The 19,323-nt window shown below is 41.1% G+C and overlaps 1 pseudogene; it reads left to right on the top strand.

The window, feature by feature from the left end:
• On the top strand, positions 1-14,931 carry LOC113078028 (complement factor B-like; annotated as a pseudogene).
• The last annotated feature ends 4,392 nt before the right edge of the window (positions 14,932-19,323 follow it).

The raw sequence follows: 19,323 nt of genomic DNA, 5'->3' as shown, positions 1-19,323 counted from the left end.
ATGGTAGGGGCGCTGCCAGATGTGGGTCTGCCCAGGCTGGGGGGAGAACACATCCGGAAACTGACTGACCAGGTGTTACAGCTCCGACTTCTGGGCGGCGGAGAGTTGGGGATCCACATCAACAACCACGGGAGTCAAGCTTGTGTAGGCCGACAGCTGGGGCACGGTCCTGACCCAGCGCTACAGAAGATTGACGTAGTAAAGCTGATCCTCCTTCCATCTGCCTGGTTGCCGCACACTATGCCGCAGCTGATTAAGAAAAAAAAAGAAAAAAAAAGTCCTGCCAGTCTGAGATCCCTGCACATGTGGGGCCTCTAGGCTGCAGCCTAGGCAAGACTGTGCATTAATCCATGATTAGCAACACTTAAGTTGACCTATTGGCCTATGATTGCAATTTCCCTTCAGAACGCTACTAAATCTCAGCCAACACCCATTAGGCCACCCTGCTTTTGTAGTTTAAGGAAAAATAAATAATTTCTCAGAATCAGATCATTTTAAAATCACTAATTTTAAGAATCCATGCATTAATAAAATCAAGATTACCTTGACAAAGTATTTGAGAGATTAACGCCTGTATTAACGCCCCCTTTGTTTTGGCCATTTCACTTTCTTTTGTGACTTGAATTTAAAGCATGAACATCCCCTGCCATTTGCACTTCACATGAACTTCTACGCAGGATGGGCTGCTGTCTCTTCACAGCTTAACTTTCCCTCACTTTAGTCATGGCTTTTTCCAGTGTGAGCTCTGGATCGAGTTGCAAACTTTCAGGCAGTCTTGCATCTTGTATTCCAGCAACAATTATGTCTCTCTTATCAGTTCATCTCTTAAGGCTCAAAACTCACAATGTTCTTGCCAGTGCGTGCACAGCAGGGATGAAAGCTTCTATACTCTCTTCTGCATCTTGATTACATCTGTTAAATTGTGCACATTCAAAAATCACATTACGTTTGCTTACACAATGCCTTGTCTAGTCCTGACGCAATTCTATAATGCTCAAAGTGTCTCATCCCTTTGGCCAATTCACTCATATCGCTGAAATCAAACTTGCCTGGATGGATCAGTGACGGCATCAGAAGTGGCACACTTGCTGCATCATCATCCATTGTCACATCCTTTTATTTTCTTTTTTTCTTTTCTTGTTGTTTCTCACCAACTCAACTGCTCTCTTTTTCTCGCGTCTGCTCCGATCACTTTAATCTTCATATCAGGCAACTTAAGAGAAGTGCTCACACTCTCTTCCGAGTATTTATAGAGATATCGTGACTAACAGGTTGTTCTTAAACTTCTGACACCATGTTACGTTAACTAGAAGCACGAGACGGGACACAGGCATTTCCCCCCAGCCTTAAACAATCATTCTCTTTACAGAACACTGATCCTCTTGGTTTTGAAAATGGAGAGATGTATCCAAATCAGAGGTGGCATTTTGTGAACGACACAACTCACTACTCATGTCTTGTGGACTTCCGAGGCTCCGAACTTCATGTTTCCCAGGTGAATATGAAATGGAGTGGAGGCACAACAGAAACTGTGAGTGGGAAGTGGGGCAGTCGTGGCCTAATTGTTAGAGAGCCGAGGGGTTTGAGTCTTGGTACCGGCAGGGATTGTAGGTGGGAGGAGTGAATGACCAATGCTTTCTTCCACCTTCAATAACACGACTGAGTTGAGAACCTTCAGAAGGTGCTGAAACCTTACTTTTTTCACATCTGACAGCATTGAAGAAGGACCTTGAAAAGGTAAAATAAACACGTACAAACTGTTAAAAATATTCCGTAAAATATACAGTAAAAAAACGGCAGCTGTGGTTGCCAGAATTATACCTTAAAAAATATGGTAAAACCGTTTTTGGTTTAACAGTTTTATACCGTAAAAAATACAGTTACACTGTTGTAGGTTTAACGGTTTTACTTTATATTTACAGTTTAATACCATAATTTAACTGATATAATATTAATATACTAACTTATTGAAGCACTGAAATCTGTTTTGTACCTTTGTATTACACTAGTAACCACCAAAAGCAGATTGTGATGAGAGAGTCACGTGGTGAAACAAAGCCCATCTCAAGCAGCTAATAAACAATAAGATACATAGAAGGTGCACGTTGTCATTCACACAAGCACTAAACACCATCATGGTGAGACTCATTAAACTGAAATATGCAATAAACATTAATTTAACAACATTTTATGTAACATACAAACCTAATAAACATAAAAGATGAGAAAAAATTAAGAAGAAACATAGTTATGTCAAAGAAAAAACATCAAATTCAAACAAAATTTGAAATGCAACGCAGAGAAATCTGGGAAAGTAAGGTTACGGTTTTTCCCTGTAAAGTTTAGTAAACAGGTTTGTACTTTGATATATTGTATAAATAATACTTGTTATTTGTAATATAATAATGCTGTCACACTCTTACAACTGACTGATCCCTTTGATCTATTCCTTAGGTAGCTATTCTTTGATATTGCTGCCTAATTATGTCCCACCAATAATACACTTATTATGTGTCCAATTAGAATACCTGACACACACACACAAAGTTGCTATATTTCTCTTAATGTAATGTGTCATATTCCTAATATTAATTTGACCTATGTTCATTACCGACATATCAGTTATTACAAGGGCTCCCCAAACTATGAGATCCTAAAATTTTGCCACAGACATTACACAGTCTCCATGAGAGACTTCAAAATGCAATAAATAAATATCTGTTAAAAATTCTTAGAAACACTAGAGGATTATGAATATGGCAGTAAGTATTGTTTAGATCATATTTAAATCAGATTAAAGGGTAATTCTTACAGCAAAAATGGACATGCATTTGTTTGGTCTTGGTAAGCCTTTGAGTAAAATAATAATATAAAAGCATGGATATGGTCTTGAAATACATATAAATAATGTCATATTTTTGTGACAAACAGGTAAAGGTGATCGATCAGGAACTAATATCTTCCAGACACATGAGAGGATTTTAGAGAGCATGAAAATAGACCAGATGGAGAATAAGATAAAGGAAAACTTGGTGAGGAAGAATCATGATCTTCAAGACTAAGCAAATATTCAAATACAGCTCACTTACATTTATTTATTTATTTATTTTATACAGAACTGTATGTGTTTGTGATGGGAGCTGATATGAATCCTGAGGACATAAATGATTTGAGGAATGACAGAAGAAATAAGAAGTTCTCCTGTTCTCTTTCCCTGAACAGATGAGGGCACAAGTGTAGCATTATGTGGAGTTTACACTTGCAGAGATTATGACAATATGACAATGGCATTGAATCACACAGATGTCATCAATACTGCTGGTCGCCAAAAATCAGTGTGACTGTGGGTATCTCTATATCTTAGTCTTATTTTTCGTTAAAAAATTGGACAAATTAATGGTTTAGCATCGCCATGCTAGTTCTTTGAACATTTTATCTTATAAATTGAAGTAGTCTTTTCTCTGATGTTTTTGCAGCTCAACAATTGAAAGTTTTCAATTGTCAGTAGTCACCTCAAGCTTTATCCTGACAGCGGCTCACTGCTTCAGGTTTGAGAACACACCTAATAGAATAACTGGTGATTTAGGGTCAGATATTAAAGGTAATATTACGAGATTTTGAATACAGCCTTGTTATTTTTTTTATACATGTAATGGTATACAGGTGCTGGTCATATAATTAGAATTTCATCAAAAAGTTGATTTATTTCACTAATTCCATTCAAAAAGTGAAACTTGGATATTGTATTCATTCATTACACATAGACTGATATATTTCAAATGTTTATTTATTTTATTTATTTGATGATTATAACTGACAACTAAGGAAAATCCCAAATTCAGTATCTCAGAAAATGTGAATATTGTGAAAAGGTTCAATATTGAAGACACTTGGTGCCACTGCCACACTCTAATCAGCTAATTAACTCAAAAGACCTGCAAAGGCCTTTAAATTAAATGGCTAAATTAAATTGCAGTATGTGAGCATAGCGAGGCAATTCAATACGACGCACTTGCGTCATAAATATGCTAATTATCGCATGACGTCATATAGTTCATGTTCTCATGATTAATTTTTATAAATTAAAATGTTTCAAAACATCCCCCCCTCTGTTTTTTTCACAAATCACACCCTGCTTATATATTTACCATCATAATTTTCATATATCATAGTATTTCCATTCTTCTCAACTTCAATCAATACTTTTATATTATATTAAAAACCATGGAATTGCCATAATAAATGTTAAAAAAAAAACATGGTATTACCATAGTACCATAACCAATAAATTATGTAGTACTGGCTTTTTTGCTACTGGGGTGGCAATAACAACAGCCCTCCTTAGCGGAGATCTCTGTGAGAAATAGGTCAGTAGGCAATTTTCAATGACTACACAAAAATGATGTTGAACTCTTGAACTTACCATTGAATTTAATTGACCTCATTCCTTGGATTCACAAATTATCCATAAGCCTCAGATTTGTTATTTAAAGGTGTTCATGTTAATTAATTCCAAAATAAATAGGGCCACACTTGCATGCATATTCATAATTACCATGATTACCACCTATGAATTACAACTAAAGAGAATAATTGACCACGGCTTATGTGGCTACTGACAATCTACGAAGTACCTATGACAGCAGTGGAAGGAGTCGAGAGGCGAGTGAATAAATACCTTCGCAAGTGGCTCGGAATCCCACCAAGATTCATGTCAGTAGGGCTATACACCAGGTCTGGTCAGGTACAGCTGCCCCTATCATCAGTGGTGGAGGAGTTCTAGGTGGCAAAGTGCCGGCTTGTGATGATGTACCAAGACTCCACTGATGAAACAATCAGAAGAGCAGGTGTCACTACGAGATCAGGATGCAAGTGGGTGGCTGACACATCAGTGGCACAAGCCGAAAGTACATTGAAGCTGAAGGACATCATCAGGAACCCATGTGTAGGGAGGCAAGGATACACATCCACCCACTTCCAGCAGTGGGGAAAAGCAGACCCAAGGCAGAGGAGGGACATGATTCAAGTCGAGGTCCGACACCTGGAGGAAGAAAGGCGCAGGTCTAGGGCCGTCGAACTTGGAGTACAAGGTGCCTTGACGAGGTGGGACCTGTCGAAGTGGAAGATCACATGGCCAGAGATGGATCACATGGCTCTGGAGACTGGAGACTGGAGCCCTTTTGTATCTCCTTCCTGCTCCGTTCAGTGTACGACACCCTTCCATCACCAACAAACCTCCACAGATGGGGTATGAGGGAGGACCCATCGTGTAGGCTATGCGGAGGGAGGGGAACAATGGCGCACACACTGTCAGGCTCCAATTCACTTGGGGCACCAGTCACTTGGCCTAGCTCTGGCTTGCTGAATGCTGCGGGAATTGGATATTCGTCATCAAAAATTTTTTTTTCCATTTCCTCCATTATATGTGTGTAGGGTAAACATTTGAATTTGAGTATGTCAAATTTAGGTGAAAAAAAAAAACGCACCTGTGCTTATGTGGTTAAGTCTTTGTTCTTTTTAATTGTGATGATTTTGGCTCACATTTAACAAAAATTCCACTGGTCAGTGGAAGGAAGCATGAAATGCTCCAAAATTTCTTGGTAAACAGGTGCAGTTACTTTGTTTTTCAAAAAACACAATGGACCAACACCAGCAGATGACATTGCACCTCAATTGATCACAGACTGTGGAAACTTAACACTGGACTTAAAGCAACTTGGGCTATGAGCTTCTCCACCCTTCCTGCAGACTCTAGGACTTTGGTTCCCAAATGGAATACAAAACTTGCTTTCATCTGAAAAGATGACTTTGGAACACTGGGCAACAGTCTAATTCTTCTCCTTAGCCCAGTTAAGACACCTCTGACGTTGTCTGTAGTTCAACAAATTGACACAAATATGTGTGGTGGCTCTTGATGCCTTGTCCCCAGCCTCAGTCCATTTCTTGTGAAGTTCACTCAAATTCTTGAATCAATCTTGCTTGACAATCCTCATAAGACTCCAGTTATCTTGGTTGGTTGTGCATCTTTTTCTTCCACACTTTTTCCTTCCAGTCAACTTTCTATTAACATGCTTTGATACAGAACTCTGTGAACAGCCAGCTTCTTTGGCAATGAATGTTTGTGGCTTACGCTCCTTGTGAAGGGTGTCAATGATTGTTGACTGGACAACTGTCAGATCAGCAGTCTTTCCCATGATCGTGTAGCCTAGTGAACCAAACTGAGAGACCATTTTAAAGACTCAGGAAACTTTTGCAGGTGTTTTGAGTTGAGTCACCATATTCTAATTTGTTGAGATAGTGAATTGGTGGATTTTTGTTAAATGTAACTTCAGTTACTGTGCATTGAATTTATTTTATACAAAAGTTTCACAATTTGAGTTGAATTACTGAAATAAATGAACTTTTCCATGACATTATAGTTTATTAAGATACACCTGTATCGGTTCATAACTCATGTTTTCTGCATGTTCCTTCTTTATCTGGAAGTCTCAGAGCTCCACTTGTTTTCTTGGTGCAGAGGATGCAGATTGGCCTGTTGAGACATACACACTATGCCTTAATTCAATAAACTATTTTAACACTTTTTAGTAGTATAAAATGATGCATGTCACATTGAGGAGCAGTGTTTCTCACCATTACAGGTTCCTCCACATGAATAAGAGCCACGTCAAATTTACAATATTCATGTATTTCCAATTTCTTTTTTACTGCAACATCATAGCGAGGATGAGGTATGTAATTTGTTTTTTTTTTATTATTATTCATAAGTAGAGAAAAAGAAACACCACTGATGAGATTTACAGGTGCTGGTCATATAATTAGAATACCATCAAAAAGTTTATTTCCTTAATTCCATTCAAAAAGTGCAACTATTATATTATATTCATTCATTACACACAGACTGATATATTTCTAATGTTTATTTCTTTTAATTTTGATGATTATAAAATCCCAAAGTCAGTATCTCTAAAATTAGAATATTACTTAAGACAAAAAATACAATACAAAAAAAAAGGATTTTTAGAAATCTTGGCCAACTGAAAAGTATGAACATGAAAAGTATAAACATGTACACCACTCAATACTTAGTTGGGGCTCCTTTTGCCCGAATTACTGCAGCAATGCGGCGTGGCATGGAGTCGATCAGTCTGTGGCACTGTTCAGGTGTTATGAGAGTCCAGGTTGCTCTGATAGTGGCCTTCAGCATTGTTGGGTCTGACATATCGCATCTTCCTCTTCACAACACCCCATAGAAAGGCTCGCGATGGGAAAGAGAGACCTCGCACCAGAGAGTCTCAATAATGATCATCCAAAAAGACGTTAGATTTGTCGCTAGTTGCTTTTTTGGAAAAAAGAAAGGCGCTAAATCTAGCGACAAGTCGCCAAGTTAGCAACTCCACTGCCCAGCTGACCGGCTTCAACCGTCTCGCAAGTGTTGATAGGCTTTTTTAGGATTTATACTCATGAAGTTTTCATAATTATGAAAATAAAGAAGACTCTTTGAATGAGAAGGTGTGTCCAAACTTTTGCTCTGTACTGTATTATATATACAGAATAAATGGAAAGTAAGGAAAGCTGCAAATATGTAAAAGACTTTTAGGATACTGCTTATTCGTAGGGGGAGCATCACAATGGGATGTCAGTTAAAACACCTTGAGACAACATCCATTTGCACGTTTATTTCACCAATGCCAGTACATCATTCTTTCCACAGGTGTATCAGACTGGTTTCTGAACTTAAACAAGATAAACAAATAAAGTTAAACAAAGGAATTAAAAACAAAAATCCAAACCATACAAAACAAACAATAAACTTACATCTGTACACAGCCACAACACCATATGAAAGAATCCAGAGCAGTAAACAAGGAGTGAACTGATTGCTGCTCTAAAGCAACCCTTTTAAAGACCCTTAATTGGAGTCAGAATAGGGTGCAGCTGTCAACAGTGGGTGGAGCTACAATTACTACGTCATGGGTTTTTCAACAAAGCCGCCCCAAAATATGACATCATATTTTCAATTCTAGAAAATCACAACAACATAATACTCAAGACTAATGCTTACAGTAACATTCAATGCTGTCAACTCATCCTCTTTTTGCTTCGGGTCCTGTGGATAAACATCCGGAGGACCGAGTCTGGGCCATTTGAGAGGCCTGTGTTCGTAGCTCAGAAGGCAGCCATCATCCCCGCGGCATGTCAGCCGGTGTGGACGACTCTGAGCACTCCTTCTGCGGCTAGAGCTCCGCCGCTTCACTGCTTCTTCCGCTCCCCATTCCAGGTTGGCAGCAGGCTACGGCCCCCTTGCGAATGGCGCCGACTCCACCGCTCCCTCACGGATGGCAGAAGTCCATCCACATCGCGGGCGGCTGGCGAGCGTCCATGGCGGCACACTCCTCGCCTGCTCGATGGCACCGTGGATTCATCACAGCGGCGAGCGATCTTCAGCAGCGCGTCCCTCCTTCTCCCGGGTTTCGGCATCACTATAATAATAAAACCTTCGTATTCATCTGGAAGAAGGAGGCGGTAACCGGCGGACAATCAAAAGACATTTTAATAATTCAAAATAAACAGCAAACATAAAATAAAACCCAGGCCTGGTCCTCTCTAGTCCTTCACTGTTGTCGCTCCAGTTTTATATCCTTCCATCTCCTCTGTGGGACTCGAGACCGGTGGTGGGTCGCAAGTGTCTCTGATTTCCCAATCACTCCACCGGCCCTCGCTCGTGTTCCCACATCCCTCGGCCCCGCCCCACTCGTCACAACCAGATATAATTGTAACATACTAATAATAGTCTAAATAAAGAAAATGTCTTTATGCGTGTGTGTTATGAGTGTTGCGAAAATTTACAGGCGGTGAACCCACATCCATCCATCACATAACCTCATTGCTGCAGTCAGAAAGGATCTGATCATGGATGGGAAAAGGACATTGAAGCTGTCCTTGTCTGAGTGCACAAAGAAGATGAGGAAGATCATGATGATAACCCTAAGCCACACAACCTTGAAAAAGAGCAGGAGAACATGTGCGGGACAATCTGACTGCTGCTGTGTCTGCTCCAAACATCATGAACACAACTACCTGTAAAACATTTAAACAGAATAAAACTCTTTATATCTCATGTTGTCAGGATACTATTTATTGCTAAATTTAATATATTTCATATTTTTACAATTGCATGCAAATTTTTGATATAGCTTCATTACTTTTGTGGTGTAGAGAACTGGACTGGTCAGCAGAAGGTTGCTGGATCAATCTCCACAGCTGTCATAACTGCAGTCTTCACTCCATGTGGCTGCAGACCCAGAGGGATTGGGGGTCCCTGTAATTAAGAAATTTCAGATAAAAATGTCTGCCAAATGAATAAATGTAATTGCTATTTTTCTAAATGCGTTTTTGTATCTTAGGCACAGACGCTCAATAAAGTTGCTTATTTCTTAATGTTTATTTCTTCAAGGTACTTCTATAATATTAATGCATGCATACATTTCATACAGTTCTATTTGGGGCTTTAAAGGGTTAGTTCATCTAAACATATAAATTCAGCCATTATTTACTCGCCTCCATACTGTTCAATCCTTGTGTGTGTGTGTTTGTTTTCTGAACACTAAAGGTGATTTTAGTCAAGTTTTTCCTGCTGGGTGCTGGTTTGTGTTTATACAATATCATTCGATGACCAAACCAAACCCACATCCTCAATGTCTTTTGGTCTTTCTATAGATGCTCTCGCTGGCTATGGGCTCACTGAGGATGAAGAGACCACAGCAGCATCTGGCTCAGATGATGCAGTAAGATGTGGAGCGATGGAGCGTTTGAATCATGGCACTCAACCATTTCCAGGATGCTGCTGTGGACTTCTCCATCCTCAGTGTACACAGCAGTCTGCAGACATTTCAGATTCTGCAAAGATGCACAAGCACAATGCAAAAGCAGTAATTTTAAAAAAACAATGTTGTTTGATTTCTGTATTAGAAGTTACAAAATGATCTTACTTTATATTTTGACTTCAGGTTTTCCTTTCTTTTTTTTTTTTTTATAAATACCGCTGTCACCTTCCCTCGCAAGTCCTGCTCCACCACAAAAGCTCTGCATCAAAAAATAGCCATCAAGAAACAAAAAATTGCTGTACTAATGCTGTTTGAAATTACAATTATTAAAATAAGCTTCAACTTAAGATTTAAAACATGTTTTTTATTTTATTTCTGTTGTATATTCACTGAGAGCTTTCAATGGCAACATTCCTTAATCAGTCACTCTGCAGCAGATAAACACACGTGTGTCTCATTTGTCCCTGTAAGAGCAAGACAAGAGTCAGTCACTTCTGCGATTTATCTGCCCAGTGCAGATACTGCATTTACATGTTGTGTTAACTCACTTTTTACCTTAAACATATGTACCTTGATTTATCAACAATACTAATGGTCAAATAAAATAGTTACTCTATGTATATTTGTTTATTTACATTACTTACATTCATCTAAAGCAGTGTTGACAGTGAATTCTACATAACACAAATACATCACTCACTCAGATGCCTGTTCATGTTAGATTTACATGTGCATACTGGAGCTCCGCTGTTTGCTATACATAATAAAATGTGTTTTTACAGAAAAAAAATTATAAATACACTGTATTCTGTAATGTTACTGGCTAATGTAACACACAGAGCAGTGTTTGGTAACACTTTATAATAACTGCATGCTATTAATCATTAGTTAAGCATTAGGAAACAGTTAATTCATCATTTATAAAGCATTAATAGACATTTATAAGCAGTTTATAAATACAGATTTATACCTGATTTATACCTGATTTAAAAGCATATCTATAATGTATTTAATAATTGTTTTTTCATATTTTATTAATGATCAATTTATCATTTCTAAATTAAGTATAGCATTATTTACACACCAGTTATTAAGGAGTTGTCAGTGGTTCATAAGATCACTTAGAAATTGTAAGTAAATGATTAATAAACTATTTAAATGTGCATTCATACATCTTTTTATTCAGACATATAGTAATAGTTACTTATAGTGTTAATAAATGGTTTATTAACATGTATTTCTACTGTAATTCAGGGTTAATTCAGGTAGTTATAAAACATATGTAGTTGTTAGTTAACTATTTTTGTGAGCTCATCTAAAGTGAGGACTATTTATGCCTTGTAAAGCTTTTACAAATGAGATTTAAAGGCTGTTAATATTTCTATGTTCTGTATCACTGTGTTGTATTTGTTTCTGTTTTTTGTTTAGAAGATAACTGAGCCTTTAAATATCCTTTATAAATGCTTTACAAGGCATAACTAGTCCTCACTTTAGATGAGCTCACATAAATAGTTAACTGACCACTACTAAATGCTTTATAACTACCTGAATTTACTACATTGCTTGTGATCTTATGAATCACTGGCAACTCCTAAATAACTGGTTTGTAAATAATGCAATACTTCATTGAGAAATGATAAATTGATCATGAATAAAGTATGAAATTACACATTATAGATATGCTTTTAAATCAAGAATAAAGCATTTATATTTGTATTTATAAACTGATTATTACTGTCTATTAATGCTTTATAAATTATGAATTATTTGTTTAATAATGCTTAATTAATAATTAATAGTGTGCCGTTATTATAAAGTGTTACCAAATAAAGTGTTAGCATATATTTACAGTAGCAGTCATACTCTAATGACCACTAGTCGACAAGTAGTTGCAGAGTTACCTATCAACAGCTATCTAAAGGGTACCATCAAAATAATTAAACTGATATTACCATAAAAATAGTTCACAGCAAATGTGTAATATTACACATTCATCTGATCTGATATCTGATCTTATGGCTGTTTGAGAGAATTTATTATTATTATTATTATTATTATTATTATTATTACTATTTATAAATGGTATTTTACCGCTTAAATAAAGTAGCATCAGAAAAAAGGGGAGATATGAGACTTGTAATACATTATAACTAATACATTATAACTATGTGAAGTATAATCCATTGTAAAAGTGGATGCAACGTGTTCATTGTGTTATAAATAATTATACTCTTAAAAGTTATAACCACAAATAAGGAAATATTATAATATATTAAAACTATTCTTATGAATATTCATGAGATGATACAACATTATATTTTTATCATCATTTATATTTTCATCAACATTTTTTTTAATATAATACAGTACATTATGCTTTCATTATGTCTTAAGAATTCCCTTGTAATGTATTATAAAGACAGGCTTCATAGAAAGTGTTACAGAATCAGTTTCACAGTTCCTGACCTCTTGTAATAATTCTTTATAATTTACTCAGTGTTAATTGCTGTTATTATTATTAACCCTTTATACCTGTTTCCTTACACAGACGAGAGCACCAGTGTAGGATTGTGTGGGATTGTGTGGGAAGGCTTGGAAAATAAACGCCGTGCATTCCCCTGGTTGGCACAGATTAATATTGTAGTGAGCATAACATTTTTATCACTTTATTATAGAACTCAATAAAGTTAAAGGAAACATTTTCTCCCTCAAGGAGAAGAAACATGTACGTTATAGCTAAAGAGTTGAAGCATGCCAACCTTATGAACATCAGACTTCTCTGCTCTTCATGCAGCATCCTTCTACATCTAAAGGTTCCAATTGCATGGGTTCATTAATTTCCTCAAGTTACATGTTGACAGGGGCTCACTGCTTCAAAGAGGGAGACACACCTGATAGGATAACAGTTAAACTGATTTTAAATTTCCTTTTGCAGTAGTAAAAGTGACAAATTACACAATTCATCCTGATTTTAAACCAACAGCAAAACAGCATAAGGGAATACATGAATATTATGAATTTGATGTAGCTCTTATACAGCTGGAAAAAGCTGTTGAGATGAATTTTAATCTACGGTGAGGAGCAAAGACCTTCTGTCATGATCTGGTCTATGAACTTCCATTCACTCACCACCAGAGGTCCCCCACTCACCACATAGACTCTTGCACCACACTAACTGCTGCACGTCACCCCAGACTACAGTTCCCATCATCCATTGCACTAATTACACACTACAGCTGAACACACTGATTACACGCACACACACAGCTGCATGCACTGATTGCACACAGCTGTAACCCATCACACATTCACTATATAACACTCACTTAGATCACTTTCAAACTGCCGAGTGTTGTTCAGCACTTATCTTTCTGCAGGTCATAGCTGCCATTCTGTGTTTATTTTCGTAATCTTGTTTAAATTCCTTGTTTTCATAGTCTTGTTTCTGTGTCTAGTTTTCATTAGATTTCATAGTCTGTTTTCAGTTTATCAATTTCATAGTTTAGTTTTCTTCTTGCTGTGCACTGTTACTCATGTTTTGACCCTTCGCTCTGGATTACACCTTGCTTAGCTCTCTGGATATTGTTCGCTGATCAGAGAACCCTTGCTTGCCCTTGGATTGTTTTTGTGTCTTGCCCATACCATACCTGTTTGCTCCTGTTTAGACCATGTGTAAATGGAATAAAAGTTTGCATTTGGATCTGCATCTCTGTCACTCCCACGTTACACCTTCAACATGTGATGTTACTTTAATAATAAATAAAAAAAGAAAAAAGCTAAACAATTTAAATAATATCATGTGTATTTCTCTTCAGACCAATCTGCATCCCATGCACAAGAGAAACCAATGGAGCTCTGAAACTTTCAGAAAGTGAAGGGACTTGCAGAAAACATGGTAAGGTCCCTGTCAGACATGATGTATACATATAAGAACCATATCAAAAATATGAAACATAATTTAAACATGTACTTGCGTCAGTTTATGTAATGAAACTTACCAAACATAAAATGTCAAACTTTTTTTTCTCCTTGCATTTCTTACAGAGGAAATACTAATGAACAATGAGCTTGTGGAAGCTGCTTTCACGTCTGATATGGATACTGATAATAGTCCAAAAAACATAAAAAGCATCACAATCAAGCGTGGAAAATATGTAATGATTTTTCTTATTTCTGATCTTTCCAATTTGTGTAGTATGAAGAGCTTCATTTAGGTTGATTTATTAATGCAGAGGCTGTCTATCTTTTTCAGGCCTCCATTATAGTGTTAGAAAGTGAAATGTTCTTGAACATTTAGAATTACATTAACATATAAATCATCTAAAAGTTAAAAAAAAACTTTACCTTTGAATCTCTTATGGATTAAAAAAAAGAAAAACATTTCAGTCATCAACAAGCTAAAAACACTTGGTGTACTTTTTCTTTAGCGGGATGCTTGTGTTGAAGATGCAAAAAAGCAAAAGGAATCAATGTGGAAAATGCCAGAGAAGTAGTTACAGACAATTTTCTGTGCAGCGGTGGTATTGAACCAAAAACAGATGATGTTGCCTGCAAAGGTATGTTTGATTTTTGCCGTCAAGATGGCAGCTTGTATTTGGCTCTAATATACTGTATCTATTGATACAATTTTAATCATTAGAGATCTAAAATTGATTTATACAACTCTTATATAGTTTCTTGTATTGTGTTATTTTGTAACAGGTGATTTTGGTGGGGCCACTTATGTGAATAAAAAAGGTCGAGTGATTCAGGTGAGATTTGGTTTCCTTTTGAAAACCGCTTTGATGATGTGGCTGTAAAATCTAATGTACAGTGAGTTACATATTACAGAGTGAAATTAAACTTATTTGAGAGAAGCTGAGAACTATGAATGTTTTTGATGTCTGTAAAATCTTTGATAGGTTGGTGTTGTAAGCTGGGGAGTGAAGGATGTCTGCAAGGAAAAAAGGAGCTTCACTTCGGATGCAGACTCCAGAGATTACCATTCAAATCTGTTCAGTGAGAAGATACGATCATTCCTTAAAGAACACCTAGAAAATGACCGCATAGGACAACCTCTTACATTCTTGTGATTGCTTTACCAGACTGTACCCAAGTTTACCCAACTGTGTGAGTGCAGTCTGATAAAACACTGATTTATTTTCTGATGAATATATTCAACTTTAAGTCAAATTGCTGGTCTTTGTTAAAATTTTTATTTAAAAATTTAAAAAAATATATTTTATTTATTATCAACAGTCTTTCATGTTTTACTCATTTAATGCCACGTCTTTATGTCTATGTTGGAGCAGGACATTCTGTCCTGTGTATCCAATCTGTCACGGAACGCTCAACAACGCCTCCTCCTGGTTTCAGATACCTCTCTGCTGCGTATTAGGACTGTTTTTCCCTTTATCCGCCTCTGCTCAATATCTCCTGATTAGTCTCCTTATCATTGCATTATTATCACCTGTGTACCTGTCACGGGGTGACGAAAGAGAAGCGGAACTAAGTCCCGCCGGAATTGTGTTCCCCCCGGGACGGTGGGTCCACTTCCGGGTTGCGCCCGATGTCACAATAACAACGCTAATGACAGCTTGACATCTGGTGTGGGGAGTTTGATGTGGCGATCTGTGAGAGGATTATGGAGGCGGAGTAACCACATAAAAAGAGAAGTGCAGAGACCATGGGGAGGGTTGATTCTTATTGGTCGTTCGTTCTCCCGGCTATTCTTCCTGGTTGTCTTTCCCCCGTATGTGGTTCTTCTTTTCGGATGTGTTCCCCTAGGAGAGGTGAATTCCTGGGACGTTTGGGCTGGCGTGTGGAGGTATTTGAGGACTATTGTGGGGTTTCGGCTATCTGGCTGTGCAACAGATATATCAGCGATCGAGTGGAGATATTCAGGACAGAAAGAGTGTGAGTTCTGGAAAGCAAGTGAAGACCAGGCCGCGCCATCACTATCGGAGGGAAGTTAAGAGACCTGATCTGGGACTTCGATCAATTGTATACATCTGGACTGGGAGTGATAACGTTGTGAAGTGGACGGAGCCATCGTTGGGTGAGTGCTGGCTCTATTTGCACTAAGAGTGGGTGTGCCGTGTCTGAAGTGGTGTGTTTGCACAATAAATCGTTTGAAGTGAAGTTACAGAGTGTGGGGAAGATATATAGAGTTAATGCCGGACCCTCACCACCCCGAGAGCCCACCACCGTCACCGTAATCCACACCCAGGCACTCAACTGAAGTATCCCCCAGCCGTAAGCCCCATTTCTTATTCAAGAACACATACATGCTGTTGATTACTTACTCTGCTGTGCAGATCGCAGGATCCTCTGGGCCGAACGCCGCATGTGATGTCCCTATGAAAGGAGGTGGACACAAGAATTATTCCTTTCCCGGTCACAACCGAAGCATCTCCCAGCCGTAAGCCCCATTACTTATTCAAGAACACATACTTACTGTTGATTACTTACTCTGCTGTGCAGATCGCAGGATCCTCTGGGCCGAATGCTGCATGTGATGTCCCTGTAGAAAGAAGTGGACACACGAATTATTCCTTTCCCGGTCTTAACCGAAGCATCTCCCAGCCGTAAGCCCATCACCCATTAAAGACTACATACCTGCTGTCGATTGCTTACTCTGCTGTGCAGATCGTAGGATCCTCTGGGACGAATGCTGCATGTGATGTCCCTATGAAAAGAGATTGCAGGATCCTCTGGGCCGAACGCTGCATGTGATGTCCCTGTAAAAGGAGGTGGACACGAGAATTATTCCTTTTCCCGGTCTCGAGCTCTACTTACCCGGATACCCCCCCTCACTCCGGGACGGGTGACAGACTATCCTGGCTCTTGCTGGCCCCGTACAGGCACGAACTGCCGACGACTCCACGCCTTCCCGGCGTCCGAGGTCTGGCTCCGTTCTGGTCGGGAGACACGGAAGGAACACTGAACTTTTAAATTGCTTTTAACCAAATAAAACCTTGTTCATTTTTTTTTACTTTCGTCCGTCTGGTTCTTCTGGTACGCTCTCCGAGGTGATCCTGGGTTTCAGGGGTGGGTGCAGTCCGGCTTGGCCCCCCCGACCTGTGACAGATTTGGCGTAGTCGGCAGGGTTTCACCTCGGGTTGAGCGACCAGGGATTCTCAGATGGCCGACGACGAGGCACTGGGGGCCCCACCCCGAGTCATGCCAGTGTTCATGGGAAACCCCTGGGTCCAGAAATATGGAGGAAATGAGTCAGAGGTGCGCCTCTCCGAATGGCGGGCTCAGATCGAATATCTGGCCGGGCTACAGGGACTGAGCGCGACCCAACAGCTACAGTTTGCCCTCAACTCCCTTGACAGGGAAGCACGGCGGGAAGTCCAAGCCGCCCCCGAAGCTGTCCGAACCACCGCCCAGTCTGTGTTCAGATTCCTGACGGAAAGGTATGGTGACGCCACTCCAACTGCGGTTCTCCGGGCCCAGTTCTTCAGCAGCAAGCAGGGCCCCCGCCAATCCGTCAGAGCTTTCGCCCTCCAACTACGGGAGCGAGTTACCAGGCTGCAGGGACGCCCAGACCATGGTCTCGGAGATAGTGAGACTCTGTTGAGGGACCAATTCCTGCTGGGGCTAAGGGAAGGCCCGGTACGCCAGGGACTTAGAGTCCAATTCAGAAGGGAGCCGGAACTCACCTTCGAAGACCTAAAGAAGGAAGCGGTGGCATTGGAGAACGATCAGGTTGAGGTGAAAGAACCCCCTGTGTGTGCGGCCGTAAGTCGCTCCGCGTGTGCGGCCGTAAGTAGCTCCGCAGTGGCTGTCCCCGACATGGCAGAGTGGAAACAGACTCTGAAGCTCGAACTCCTAAAGGATGTCCGGGAGCAGATGGCGGAGCTAACCAAGACGCTCGTGCACGAGCTGCGTTCTGGGGCTACCAGGCCAGAGGTGAGGCCCATCTCGCGGGACCGGGTGTACTCGGACGGGAACAGGGACGCAGGGAGGCGACCTAACCGGCCCAACCGGCCCCAGTTTAAATGGGACGAGCAAGGACGACTTATCTGCAACCGCTGTGGCCAACCAGGCCATTACAGCCGACAGTGTGGTCCTCGAAGAGGTTCGGAGGGGGGTTTTTAGGTCGACCGGCCACAGTGAGTCGTGTGGTCGGGACCCCCTTAGATGACCCACCCATCGGAGCAGGCTCCAAGGACAGGCTGGTCGGGCATAGCCCAGTGGTGGAGGTCCAGGTGTGTGGTGTGAAGGTGCCCTGTCTCGTCGACACCGGATCCCAGGTGACCCTATTCGCGGAGAGCCTGTCGCAAGAGCTGTTTGGAGATCAGAGGATGCATGGGACGGAGGCTCCCTGGCTCTCCCTGAAAGGAGCAAATGGTCTGGACATCCCCTACATTGGCTACAGGCTGACGGACTTGGAGATCCACGGAGTGATCGTGCCCCAGAAGGGAGTGATCATCGTAAAGGACCACTGTCTGGGGAGTCACCGGGCCTTGCTAGGTATGAATGTATTATCTGCATGTTGGGAAGAATTGTTTCGGGCAACGCCCGCTCGAGGGATCTCGCTGGCCGAACAACAGGAATGGGAACGTGTCGCCGCTGATTGCCGACGGATCCAGATGTCCCGGGCCCGGCAAGGCCGCGAAGGGACAGGTCGGGTAGCGTGCCGTTATGCCCTGTCCGTGCCAGCGAACAGCGAGGCCCTAGTATGGGTGCGAGTCCTCCAGCGGGACGTGGGAGCGGAGGAATGGGTGTTGGTGGAGCCCCACTGGGATGGCCAGCAGGTAGAAGTCGCCAGAGGTTTGGCCGTGGCACGAAGAGGACGGATCCCGGTGAGAGTTCGGAACGGGACGCCCCATGTTGTGCACCTACATAAACATCAGCGGCTGGTCAAGGTAACGCCGGTAGAATCCCATCAGGTGCGGGAGGACCAGGACGTGAGCTTTCGCCAAGTACACCCCGCGGTGGTGGAAGTGGCCCTTACCCAAGCGAGCTCGTCGCCCCAGAGTCTAGGGGAGGAGGTGCCCGGCCACTTGAAGGGAAGTTCCCTGCAAGGGGAGGAGCTGGGACCGACACAGGCAAGGAAGCTGCGAGACCTGCTGAGCAAGTGGCAAACATGTCTTCTCGGCACACGAAGAGGACTACGGCTGCACCAACGTCGTGCAACATCGGATCCCCACCGGAGATGCAGAGCCCAGTAGAGAAAGGTACCGACCCGTCCCACCTACCCTGTACACGGAGGTCCGTACACTGCTGCAGGGTATGCTCAATCGAGGGGTTGTTAGAGAGAGCAGCAGCCCGTGGGCAGCTCCCATCGTGTTGGTACAGAAGAAGACTGGCGCATGGAGGTTTTGCGTCGACTACCGCAAGCTGAACCTGGTCACTAGGAAGGACGCGTTCCCCCTACCCCGGATCAAGGACTCCCTGGCTGGCTTGACATGCTCGGCATGGTACTCCACGCTGGACTTGGCAAGTGGCTACTGGCAGGTACAAGTGGCCGAGGCCGACCGGGAGAAGACCGCCTTTACCACCCCGT

Source organism: Carassius auratus, unplaced genomic scaffold (genome assembly GCF_003368295.1).
Source record: "Carassius auratus strain Wakin unplaced genomic scaffold, ASM336829v1 scaf_tig00023950, whole genome shotgun sequence".
Lineage (NCBI taxonomy): Eukaryota > Metazoa > Chordata > Actinopteri > Cypriniformes > Cyprinidae > Carassius > Carassius auratus.
Note: the sequence above shows the minus strand (reverse complement) of the source record. Positions and strands in the feature narration are given on the sequence as shown.